Below are 13,924 nucleotides of genomic sequence, written 5' to 3' on the forward strand. Positions count from 1 at the left end.
CCCTGTATTTCCTAATTCCGAAAAAGGACAAAACACTGAGACCCATATTAGACCTCAGAACACTAAATCATTACATCAAATCAGATCATTTTCACATGGTAACACTTCAAGACGTGATTCCCTTGCTCAAACAACAGGACTACATGTCAACATTAGATCTCAAAGATGCTTATTTCCACATATACATACATCCTTCCCACAGGAAATACTTGAGGTTCGTAATCCAAGTCGTGCATTACCAATTCAAAGTGCTACCATTCGGCATCACAACAGCCCCAAGGGTATTCACAAAATGTCTTGCAGTAGTAGCTGCTCGCATCAGAAGACAGCACATGCATGTATTCCCTTACGTGGACGATTGGTTAATAAAAACCAGCACTCAGCAACAGTGTCTTCTACACACAGACTACATCATAGAAACCCTTCACAAGTTAGGGTTCTCTATAAACTACCAAAAATCACATCTACATCTGTGTCAAATACAACAATACCTAGGAGCAACAATCAACACACAAAAAGGGATTGCCACTACAAGTCCACAAAGAGTACAAGCCTTCCAAAATATAATACTAAACATACACCCAAACCAACACTATCAATTGAGGTTTGTAATGAAACTCCTAGGCATGATGTCTTCATGCATAGCCATTGTCCCAAATGCAAGGCTACACATGCGGCCCTTACAACAGTGCCTAACAACTCAAAGGACACAAGCACAGGGTCAACTTCAAGATCTAGTGTTGATAGACCGCCAAACACAGTCCTCGCTTCAATGGTGGAATCCTATAAATTTAAACCAAGGGCGGCCATTCCAAGACCCAGTGCCTCAATACGTGATCACAACAGATGCTTCCATGATAGGGTGGGGAGCACCCCTCAACCAGCACAGCATACAGGGACCATGGGACGTTCAACAAAGGCTATTGCATATAAACCATTTAGAGCTGTTAGCGGTATTTCTAGCATTGAAAGCATTTCAACCGCTAATAGCCCACAAACACATTCTTGTCAAAACAGACAACATGACAACAATGTATTACCTAAACAAACAGGGAGGGACACACTCATCACAACTGTGTATCTTAGCACAAAAGATTTGGCATTGGGCGATTCACAATCACATTCGCCTAATAGCACAGTACATCCCAGGAATTCAAAACCAGTTAGCCGACAATCTCAGTCGAGATCACCAACAAACACACAAATGGGAAATTCATCCCCAGATACTACAAACTTACTTTCGAAGCTGAGGAACACCACAAATAGACCTAATAAGAAAACGCAAAATGCCAAAACTTCGCGTCCAGGTATCCACACCCTCACTCCAAGGGCAATGCGTTATGGATGAGTTGGTCAGGGATATTTGCTTACGCTTTTCCCCTTCTCCCACTCCTTCCGTATCTGGTAAACAAATTGAGTCAAAACAAACTCAAACTAATACTAATAGCACCAACCTGGGCTCGCCAGCCATGGTATACAACATTACTAGACCTGTCAGTAGTACCTCATATCAAACTACCAAACAGACCAGATCTGTTAACTCAACACAAACATCAGATCAGACACCCGAATCCAGCATCGCTCAATCTAGCAATCTGGCACCTGAAGTTTTAGAATTTGGGTATTTAGACCTTACACAAGAATGTATGGAGGTTATTAAACAAGCTAGAAAACCAACTACAAGACATTGTTACGCAAATAAATGGAAAAGATTTGTCTATTACTGATATAATAATCAAATTCAACCACTACATGCTTCCGCAAAAAACATAGTAAGCTACTTATTACACTTACAAAAATCTAATCTAGCTTTTTCTTCCATTAAAATACATCTCACAGCAATATCTGCCTATCTGAAGATTACACATTCAACATCACTCTTTAGAATCCCAGTCATCAAAGCATTTATGGAGGGTTTAAAAAGAATCATACCCCCAAGAATACCACCAGTTCCCTCGTGGAACCTCAATATTGTATTAACACGACTCATGGGTCCACCATTTGAACCCATGCACTCTTGTGAGATGCAATACTTAACCTGGAAAGTAGCCTTCCTAATAGCTATCACATCTCTTAGAAGAGTAAGTGAAATACAAGCATTTACTATACAATAACCCTTTATACAAATACACAAACATAAAGTGGTTCTCCGTACAAATCCCAAGTTCTTACCAAAAGTTATATCACCGTTCCACCTAAACCAAACAGTGGAACTCCCAGTCTTTTTTCCACAACCAGACTCAGTAGCTGAAAGAGCCTTACATACGTTAAACATTAAAAGAGCACTAATGTATTATATTGATAGAACAAAACAGTTTTGCAAAACAAAGCAATTGTTTGTAGCCTTCCAAAAGCCTCATGCAGGAAATCCAATATCCAAACAAGGCATTGCCAGATGGATAGTGAAATGTATTCAGACATGCTATATTAAAGCAAAAAGAGATCTACCTGTTCCGCCAAAGGCGCACTCCACTAGGCCTTTCTAGGAAATATACCTATGACAGAAATATGTAAGGCAGCCACATGGTCTACGCCTCATACATTCACAAAACATTACTGTGTTGATGTGTTAACGACACAACAAGCCACAGTAGGACAGGCTGTATTACGAACATTATTTCAAACAACTTCAACTCCTATAGGCTAAGCCACCGCTTTTGGGGAGATAACTGCTTACTAGTCTATGCACAGCATGTGTATCTGCAGCTACACATGCCATCGAACGGAAAATGTCACTTACCCAGAGTACATCTGTTCGTGGCATGAGACGCTGCAGATTCACATGCGCCCTCCCGCCTCCCCGGCAGCCTGTAGCCGTCATAAGTTGATAAAACTTGTACATTTGTAAGTTTGTAAATATATTTTTTATACACATTATGTACATACATACTCACTCCATTGCATGGGCACTTTTACTATATACACAACTCCTACCTCACCCTCTGCGGGGAAAGCAATCTAAGATGGAGTCGACGCCCATGCGCAATGGAGCCAAAAGGGAGGAGTCCCTCGGTCTCGTGACTCGAAAATACTTCTTCGAAGAAAAACAACTTGTAACACTCCGAGCCCAACACTAGATGGCAGGATAATGCACAGCATGTGAATATGCAGCGTCTCATGCCACAAACAGATGTACACTGGGCAAGTGACATTTTCCATACAACACATCTTGCGCTGATCCGCCTTTCCGCTCACAGTATCTTAGTCTGTTCATTCTGGTGTTGTTTCTCTGCTCATAAATGTCTGCAATTGATGGTGAGTCATTTCCGCCCTCAATTCTGTATGCGCTGATTCAAGTGCCACCCATAATCGATCCTTTAGATTTCACAAAGTACACCCTTTTTTGATGCTGTATAACTGGTGCAGCCACTGGAAAAACTTCAAATTTCACTCACTGTCTGAATACGTGAGAGCCCAAGAATACTGTGGCATATTGTGTTAAAAGGGAAGTTTTAGTTCCTATTTTAGAATGTTATGTCATGAGAATGTGATGAGGTAAGGAAAAGAAAGTTGGGGGTAATGGGAGGAGAAAACTGGCAGTTGGCGAGAGGCTGAGGTGCCTGAATAAAGACTTACCTTTTCCAGATGGTCTTCTGTTTTTTTTTGGAAGAAGACATCGCACATACCTTTCTTTTTTCCTGTGGCCTTAAAGTAATCCTTCAGTGACTGCTACCTTTAACAAAGTCAACTCACCTTTGCACTCTTGCCACCGACTGACCACACTTCCTGGTACTGACCTCATAACTTTCCCTCTCGCAACCTCTTGCACTTGACCCTCATTAGGATCGTCCATAAACTGTACTGCTCTAGTTGATACTGTATTGAAGTCAACTAGGTACCGAATGTAGGAGGCTGGCCTGGCTTGTAGTGGGTACCAGAGGTACTTAAACCTTGTGCCAGGTCCAGTTATCCCTTATTAGTGTAGAAGAGGTGTTTCTAGCAGCTTAGGCTGATAGAAGGTAGCTATGGCAAAGCAGCTTAGGCTGAACTAGGAGACATGTAAAGCTCCTACTATACCACTAGTGTCAAATGCACAATATTAAAAAAACACAATACACAGAAGTACTAAAAATAAAGGCACTTTATTTTTATGACAATATGCCAAAAGTATCTCAGTGAGTACCCTCAGTATGAGGATAAGATATATATACAAGATATATGTACACAAACCAAAATTATGCAGGTAATAGCAAGAAAAGTAATGCAAGCAGTGTAAAATTACAGTAGATTGCGATAGGAGCACATGGGTATAGGGGCAACACAAACCATATACTCCAAAAGTGAAATGCGAACCACAAATGGACCCCAAACCTATGTGAGCTTGTACAGGGTCACTGGGACTGTAAGAAAACAGTGAGGGTTAGAAAAATAGCCCACCCCAAGACCCTGAAAGGTAGCTGTAAAGTGCACCTACTACCCCCAGAGAGCACAGAAGTCGTGATAGGGGGTTTCTGCAGGAGGAACAAACACAAGCAATGCAACAACAGTGGAGTACCTGTAAGAGAAGGGGACCAAGTCCAATAGTCGCGACATTGTCGAGAGTGGGCAGGAGCCCAGGAAATGCCAGCTGAGGGTTCAAGGAAGCTGCCATCGGTTGGAAGAAGCTTGGAGTTATGCAAGAAAGAAGAGAGCTAGGGACTTCTCCTTTGGAAGACGGATGTCCCACGTCACAATTAAGCTTGCAGAGGTGTTCCCACGCAGAAAGACCACAAACAAAACTTGCTAGCTGCAAGGGTTGCAGTAGAGGTTTTTGGGTGCTGCTGTGGCCCAGGAGGGGCCAGGATGTCGCCACTTGGAGGAGACAGAGGGGGCACCCAGCATCTCAGGGAGCCCTCAAAGAAGGAGGCAGCACCCGCAGAAGTACCTGAACAGGCACTTAGAACAAAAGTGAACCGGAGTCCACCCGTAGTCACAAAAGGGAGTCCCACGACGCCGGAGGACAACTCAGAAGGTTGTGCACTGCAGGAAGGAGTGTCGGGGACCCAGGCTTGGCTGTGCACGAAGGAAATCCTGGAAGAGTGCACAGGAGCCGGAGCAGCTGCAAATCACGGGGTACCCAGCAATGCAGTCTAGCGTGGGGAGGCAAGGACTTACCTCCACCAAACTTGGACTGAAGAGTCACTGGACTGTGGGAGTCACTTGGACAGAATTGCTGAGTTCCAGGGACCACGCCCGTCGTGCTGAGGGGACCCAGTGGACCAGTAATGCAGTCTTTTGGTGCCTGCGGTTGCAGGGGGAAGATTCCGTCGACCCACAGGAGATCTCTTCAGAGCTCCTGCTGCAGAGAGGAGGCAGGCTACCCCCAGAGCATGCACCACCTGGAAACAGTCGAGAAAGCCGGCAGGATGAAGCGATACAAGGTTGCTAGTAGTCGTCTTGCTACTTTGTTGCGGTTTTGCAGGCGTCCTGAGCAGTCAGCGGTCGATCCTTGGTAGAAGGTGAAGAGGGAGATGCAGAGGAACTCTGGTGAGCTCTTGCATTCGTTATCTAAAGGATTTCCCAAAGCAGAGACCCTAAATAGCCAGAAAAGGAGGTTTGGCTACCAAGGAAGGAGGATTGGCTACCAAGAGAGGTAAGAGCCTATCAGCAGGAGCCTCTGACGTCACCTGCTGGCACTGGCCACTCAGAGCAGTCCAGTGTGCCACAAACACCTCTGTTTCCAAGATGGCAGAGGTCTGGGACACACTGGAGGAGCTCTGGGCACATCCCCTGGGACGTGCAGGTCAGGGGAGTGGTCACTCCCCTTTCCTTTGTCCAGTTTCGCGCCAGAGCAGGGCTGGGGGATCCCTAAACCGGTGTAGACTGGCTTATGCAGAGATAGGCACCATCTGTGCCCATCAAAGCATTTCCAGAGGCTGGGGGAGGCTACTCCTCCTCCCCAGCCCTCACACCGATTTCCAAAGGGAGAGGGTGTTACACCATCTCTCAGAGGAAATCCTTTGTTCTGCCTTCCTGGGCTAGGGCTGCCTGGACCCCAGGAGGGCAGAAACCTGTCTGAGGGGTTGGCAGCAGCTGCAGTGGAGACCCCGGAAAGGCAGTTTGGCAGTACCCGGGTACTATGCTAGAGACCCGGGGGATCATGGAATTGTCCCCCCAATGCCAGAATGGCATTGGGGTGTCAATTCCATGATCTTAGACATGTTACATGGCCATGTTCGGAGTCACCATTGTGACGCTGTACATAAGTAGTGACCTATGTGCATTGCACACGTGTAATGGTGTCCCCGCACTCACAAAGTCCGGGGAATTTGCCCTGAACGATGTGGGGGCACCTTGGCTAGTGCCAGGGTGCCCACACACTAAGTAACTTTGCACCCAACCTTCACCAAGTGAAGGTTAGACATATAGGTGACTTATAAGTTACTTAAGTGCAGTGGTAAATGGCTGTGAAATAACGTGGACGTTATTTCACGCAGGCTGCAGTGGCAGGCCTGTGTAAGAATTGTCAGAGCTCCCTATGGGTGGCAAAAGCAATGCTCAGCCCATAGGGATCTCCTGGAACCCCAATACCCTGGGTACCTCAGTACCATATACTAGGGAATTATATGGGTGTACCAGTATGCCAATGTGAATTGGTAAATTTAGTCACTAGCCTGTTAGTGACAAATTTGGAAAGCAGAGAGAGCATAACCACTGAGGTTCTGGTTAGCAGAGCCTTAGTGAGACAGTTAGGCATCACACAGGGAACACATACAGGGCACATACTCATGAGCACTGGGGCCCTGCCTGGCAGGGTCCCAGGGACACATAGACTAAAACAACATATATATACAGTGAAATATGGGGGTAACATGCCAGGCAAGATGGTACTTTCCTACACTGAACAACAGGAAATGATTTTTGCTCTAGTGCTTCTTTTCCCTATTATGGTCTTAATGTTGTTTTCCGATATACATGGGGCATCTGCCCCTCATAACGAAAATTGTTCCTTTCTCTTGTATCTTGTTATGTTTAGGAAAACATGTAAAGAGTTGTTAACAAAACGCCAAACAAAATCCTCCGTATGCCCATGAAATCTCTCCTCTAAACCCACCACTCTCATCCTCCAACTTTGTCATCACTAAGGCAAAGGCGTTTCTCGATTCCTAGAATCTAAACTGTGTAATTCTACTCCTGTCCAAGGTAAGATCAGTTTATTGCATCCACCAATTGCCTCATGAGGCAAACAATTTTGCGTGATTCCCTACTCCTCTCTCAATCAACTGGCCTGATGTATTTCATTTTCTGGGTCACTCGTATTTCCTCGTGTTTGTCACTTACCCTGTATCACTTTGAGATTATCCTTACATCCCTCTAAATTCCCATTAGAGTTTGGGCTGTTCAAGCCTTGACCCTCAGCGCATTTCCCCAGAAAATTCCACTGTACATTCCTGTGAGGCTTTGCCATCATTCTGCAAGATGCCTGATCATGCTACACAACCATCTAACGCTAAGAAAATTGATTGTCCCATCCCCCATGTCCCATCCCCCGAAGGTGGACCATGAGACTAGTAAATTTTCACAGGAAATAGAATTTAATCACACAATGAGTTCTTATGCGTTTTGTGGACTTATGTACTTGTGGGAGCATGTGTCATGTTCAAGTTGTGTAATGTGTTGTATACAATTGTATTTGTTTTCGTTACTTTACCCTTTGTATCAGAGACTAAAAAAATCAGTAAGCGTGTAGTTTGATGTACAGGCAGGTTTACATGATTGCAGATAAAATTAGGAAGGTGTGATTAAATTCTAACCCCGGTGAAAAATAACTTTTTCATTGTGGAGTAATTGTTTAGTACATGAAGTTTCCCATAGGGTAAAGTATACCATTAGGCAAGTTTAAGTTTTATCTATCTATCTATCTATCTATCTATCTATCTATCTATCTATCTATCTATCTATCTATCTATCTATCTATCTATCTATCTATCTATCTATCCATCGCTCGCTATATATATATATATATGTTCGATGGCATGTGTAGCTGCAGATACACATGCTGTGCACATCCCGCCATCTGGTGTTGGGCTCGGAGTGTTACAAGTTGTTTTTCTTCGAAGAAGTCTTTTCGAGTCATGAGATCGAGGGACTCCTGCCATTTCGGCTCCATTGCGCATGGGCGTCGACTCCATCTTAGATTGTTTTTTTTCCGCCATCGGGTTCGGACGTGTTCCTTTTCGCTCCGTGTTTCGGTTCGGAAAGTTAGTTAGAATCTCGGAAAAATCGTCGGTATTGTTTGCGTTCGGTATCGGGTTAGTTACAACAGATCGACACCGACTTTTGAAGAGCTCCGGTGGCCCTTTGGGGTTTTTTCGATTTCCCCCCGTCGGGGCCTGGTCGGCCCGGCCACGTGTCTCTTCAAGGCTGATGGAACGGACCCCATTCCGATTCTGCCCAAAATGTCATAACAAGTATCCATATACCGATCAGCATCTGGTCTGTAACTTGTGTCTGTCTCCAGAGCACAAGGAGGATACCTGTGAAGCCTGTCGAGCGTTTCGGTCGAGGAAGACATTAAGAGACCGAAGAGCGAGAAGACTGCAGATGGCGTCGGCGCCGACAGGACAAGGGCGTTTCGAGGAGGAAGAAGAAACCTTCTCCATCCATGAATCGGACTCGGACGAGCTCGATCCCGAAGAAACGCCGAAAACCGTGAGTAAGACGTCGAAACATAAAACTCACGAGAAGACAACAAAAGCCCAGGGGATGCCACCGCCAACAGGCCATGGCTTAACCCGAAAAATAGGTGACCAATCATCGGCACCGAAAAAGGGCATGCATGTGGCGAAGTCATCCGACTCCGGTCGAGATACCGCCACACAGCAATCTCGGGCCCGAGACAGCGGCTCCGAACAGATTCGGCACTGAGACAGTGGCACCGAAATGGTTCGGCACAGAGACACCACGACGCCGAAAATAGAGAAGGTTTCCTCGGAGCCCAAAAAGGCGACCGAAAAGATTTCGATTCCGAAACATCCAGCCTCGGAACCGAAAACAGGTTCCTACACAGAGGAACAGGGATTGTCCTCCCAGATGCAAGGACATAAGTTCGGAGAGGACCTTGAATCTGTTGAGCCAGACTACACTCAAAGAAGGCTCCACATTCAAAAAGACACAGGGAAGATAAGCACTCTTCCCCCAATTAAGATGAAAAGAAGACTTGCCTTTCAAGAAAAGGACAAGCAGCCACAGGCAAAGGTGGCAAGACAAACAACTCCACCACCATCAATGCACACATCACCGGTAGCCACTCAACCACTGATGCAATCCCCGACTCATACTGCAATGAGTCAAGATGATCCTGATGCATGGGACCTTTATGATGCTCCTGTATCAGATAACAGCCCAGACTGTTACCCTGCGAGGCCATCGCCACCTGAAGACAGTACATCCTACACGCAGGTGGTCTCAAGGGCAGCTGCGTTTCATAACGTCACCTTGCATTCAGAACGAATTGAGGATGACTTTTTGTTTAATACACTCTCCTCCACTCATAGCCAATACCAAAGCTTACCTATGCTCCCGGGAATGCTAAAACATTCCAAACAAATATTTCAGGATCCTGTAAAAGGCAGAGCCATAACTCCAAGGGTGGAAAAGAAGTACAAGCCACCACCAACAGACCCTGTTTATATTACGCAGCAATTAACACCAGATTCTGTTGTTGTTGGGGCAGCTCGCAAGAGAGCAAACTCTCATACCTCGGGAGATGCACCACCTCCAGACAAGGAGTCTCGCAAATTCGATGCTGCGGGTAAAAGAGTTGCAGCACAAGCAGCAAACCAATGGCGTATTGCCAATTCACAAGCACTTTTGGCAAGATACGATAGAGCTCATTGGGACGAAATGCAGCATTTCATAGAACATTTACCCAGAGAGTTCCAGAAAAGGGCACAAGTGGTAGAAGAAGGACAAAGTATCTCCAATAATCAGATATGGTCATCAATGGACACAGCAGATACGGCTGCAAGGACAGTAAATACTGCAATAACAATAAGGAGACACGCATGGTTGCGTACGTCAGGATTCAAGCCGGAAATACAACAAGCCGTGCTGAATATGCCATTTAATGAACAGCAGTTGTTTGGGCCGGAAGTCGACACTGCTATTGAAAAACTCAAAAAAGATACTGATACCGCAAAAGCCATGGGCGCACTCTACTCCCCACAAAGCAGAGGCACATTTCGCAAAACACAATTTAGGGGAGGGTTTCGAGGTCAACCTACAGAGGCCACAACCTCACAAGCAAGGCCCACTTATCAAAGCCAATATCAGCGGGGAAGTTTTCGGGGGCAATATAGAGGGGGACAATTACAAAAAAAATAGAGGGAAGTTCCAAAGCCCCAAAACCCCTCAAAACAAGCAGTGACTTCCAAGTCACACATCCCCAACACATAACACCTGTGGGGGGGAGACTAAGACAATTTTACAAACATTGGGAGGAGATAACAACAGACACTTGGGTACTGGCAATTATCCAGCATGGTTATTGCATAGAATTTCTCAAATTCCCTCCAAACGTCCCACTGAAAAACACACAATATGTCAAAACAACATATAGATCTTCTAGGACTAGAAGTTCAAGCATTGCTATTAAAAGAAGCAATAGAATTAGTACCAAAACACCAGAAAGGAACAGGAGTTTACTCTCTGTACTTTCTCATACCCAAAAAAGACAAGAGTCTGAGACCTATATTAGATCTCCGAACATTAAATACCTACATCAAATCAGATCACTTTCACATGGTGACATTACAAGACGTAATCCCACTACTCAAACAGCAAGACTACATGACAACACTAGACCTAAAGGATGCATATTTCCATATACCGATACATCCGTCACACAGAAAGTACTTAAGGTTTGTATTCCAAGGGATACATTACCAATTCAAGGTGTTGCCATTCGGAATAACAACTGTGCCAAGAGTTTTTACAAAGTGCCTGGCAGTAGTAGCTGCACATATCAGAAGGCAGCACATACATGTATTCCCGTACCTAGACGATTGGTTAATCAAAACCAACACGCTAAAAAGGTGTTCACAACACACAAAGTATGTCATAGAAACCCTCCACAAACTAGGTTTCTCAATCAACTACACAGTCACACCTTCTGCCATGTCAAACACAGCAATACTTAGGGGCGACAATCAACACAGCAAAAGGGATTGCCACTCCAAGTCCACAAAGGGTTCAGGCATTTCACAATGTAATACAGGCCATGTATCCAAAACAAAAAATACAAGTCAAGAGGGTGATGAAACTCCTAGGCATGATGTCCTCATGCATAGCCATTGTCCCAAACGCAAGATTGCACATGCGACCCTTACAACAGTGCCTAGCATCACAGTGGTCACAGGCACAGTGTCAACTTCTAGATCTGGTGTTGGTAGACCGCCAAACATACACCTCGCTTCAATGGTGGAACAGTATAAATTTAAACCAAGGGCGGCCTTTCCAAGACCCAGTGCCACAATATGTAATAACGACAGATGCCTCCATGATAGGGTGGGGAGCACACCTCAATCAATACAGCATCCAAGGACAGTGGAACACTCACCAAAAACAGTTTCACATAAATCACTTAGAACTATTGGCTGTATTTCTAGCGCTGAAAGCATTTCAACCCATAATAAGCCACAAACACATTCTTGTCAAAACAGACAACATGACAACAATGTATTACCTAAACAAACAGGGAGGGACACACTCAACACAGTTGTGTCTCCTGGCACAGAGAATATGGCATTGGGCGATTCACAACCACATTCACCTAATAGCACAATTTATTCCAGGAATTCAGAATCAGTTAGCAGACAATCTCTCTCGGGATCACCAACAGATCCACGAATGGGAGATTCACCCCCAAATACTGAATACTTACTTCCAGAGTTGGGGAACACCACAAATAGATCTATTTGCAACAAAGGAAAACGCAAAATGCCAAAACTTCGCATCCAGGTACCCACAAGATCAGTCTCAGGGCAATGCGTTATGGATGAGTTGGTCAGGATATTTGCTTACGCTTTTCCCCCTCTCCCACTCCTTCCATATCTAGTAAACAAGTTGAGTCAAAACAAACTCAAACTCATACTAATAGCGCCAACATGGGCAAGACAACCGTGGTACACAACACTACTAGACCTCTCAGTAGTGCCTCATGTCAAACTACCACACATACCAGATCTGTTAACGCAACACAAACAACAGATCAGACACCCAAATCCAGCATCGCTGAATCTAGCAATCTGGCTCCTGAAGTCCTAGAGTTCGGACACTTAGACCTTACACATGAATGTATGGAGGTCATAAAACAAGCTAGGAAACCTACCACTAGACATTGCTATGCAAATAAGTGGAAAAGATTTGTTAATTACTAACATAATAATCAAATTCAACCCTTACACGCATCTGCCAAAGACATCGTAGGATACTTACTACATTTGCAAAAATCAAAGCTAGCTTTTTCTTCCATTAAAATACATCTTACAGCAATTTCAGCTTACCTGCAAATTACACACTCAACTTCTCTATTTAGGATACCAGTCATAAAAGCATTTATGGAAGGTCTAAAGAGAATTATACCACCAAGAACACCACAAGTTCCTTCATGGAACCTCAACATTGTCTTAACACGACTCATGGGTCCACCTTTTGAGCCCATGCACTCTTGTGAAATGCAATACTTAACATGGAAAGTTGCATTTTTAATTGCCATCACATCTTTAAGAAGAGTAAGTGAGATTCAAGCATTTACCATACAAGAACCATTTATTCAAATACACAAGCATAAAGTAGTTCTACGGACAAATCTTAAATTTTTACCAAAAGTCATATCACCGTTCCACTTAAATCAAACAGTAGAATTACCAGTGTTCTTCCCACAGCCAGACTCTGTAGCTGAAAGAGCACTACATACATTAGACATCAAAAGAGCGTTAATGTACTACATTGACAGAACAAAACTAATTCGCAAAACAAAACAATTATTTATTGCTTTCCAAAAACCTCATACAGGAAATCCAATTTCTAAACAAGGCATTGCTAGAAGGATAGTTAAGTGCATTCAAACCTGTTATCTTAAAGCAAAAACAGAACTGCCTATTACACCAAAGGCACACTCAACTAGAAAGAAAGGTGCTACCATGGCCTTTCTAGGAAATATTCCAATGACCAAAATATGTAAGGCAGCTACATGGTCTACGCCTCATACATTTACCAAACACTACTGTGTAGATGTGCTAACGACACAACAAGCCACAGTAGGCCAAGCAGTACTACGAACATTGTTTCAAACAACTTCAACTCCTACAGGCTGAACCACCGCTTTTGGGGAGATTACTACTTACTAGTCTATGCACAGCATGTGTATCTGCAGCTACACATGCCATCGAACGGAAAATGTCACTTACCCAGTGTACATCTGTTCGTGGCATTAGTCGCTGCAGATTCACATGCACCCACCCGCCTCCCCTGGAGCCTGTAGCCGTTTAGAAGTTGATCTTGAACATCTGTATATTTGTAAATATATTACTTTAAACTACATTATGTACATACGTATTCACTCCATTGCATGGGCACTATTACTAGCATATACAACTCCTACCTCACCCTCTGCGGGGAAAACAATCTAAGATGGAGTCGACGCCCATAAGCAATGGAGCCGAAATGGGAGGAGTCCCTCGATCTCGTGACTCGAAAAGACTTCTTCGAAGAAAAACAACTTGTAACACTCCGAGCCCAACACCAGATGGCGGGATGTGCACAGCATGTGAATCTGCAGCGACTAATGCCACGAACAGATGTACACTGGGTAAGTGACATTTTCCATATATATACATATATATATATAAAGACCGAAATAGGTTACCTATTTGATACTGCCTCACATAATGTATTCCATAACTAACAGCATGAACTTCGAATTTCTGTAGTGCTGTGATGA

The 13,924-nt window shown here is 44.3% G+C and overlaps 1 protein-coding gene across 2 annotated transcripts in view; it reads left to right on the forward strand.

Annotated features, from left to right (window-relative positions):
- LPIN2 (lipin 2) overlaps positions 1-13,924 on the forward strand; it is a 599,770-nt gene that overhangs the window by 180,293 nt on the left and 405,553 nt on the right. The window lies entirely within an intron of this gene.

This window comes from Pleurodeles waltl, chromosome 2_2, assembly GCF_031143425.1.
Source record: "Pleurodeles waltl isolate 20211129_DDA chromosome 2_2, aPleWal1.hap1.20221129, whole genome shotgun sequence".
NCBI lineage: Eukaryota > Metazoa > Chordata > Amphibia > Caudata > Salamandridae > Pleurodeles > Pleurodeles waltl.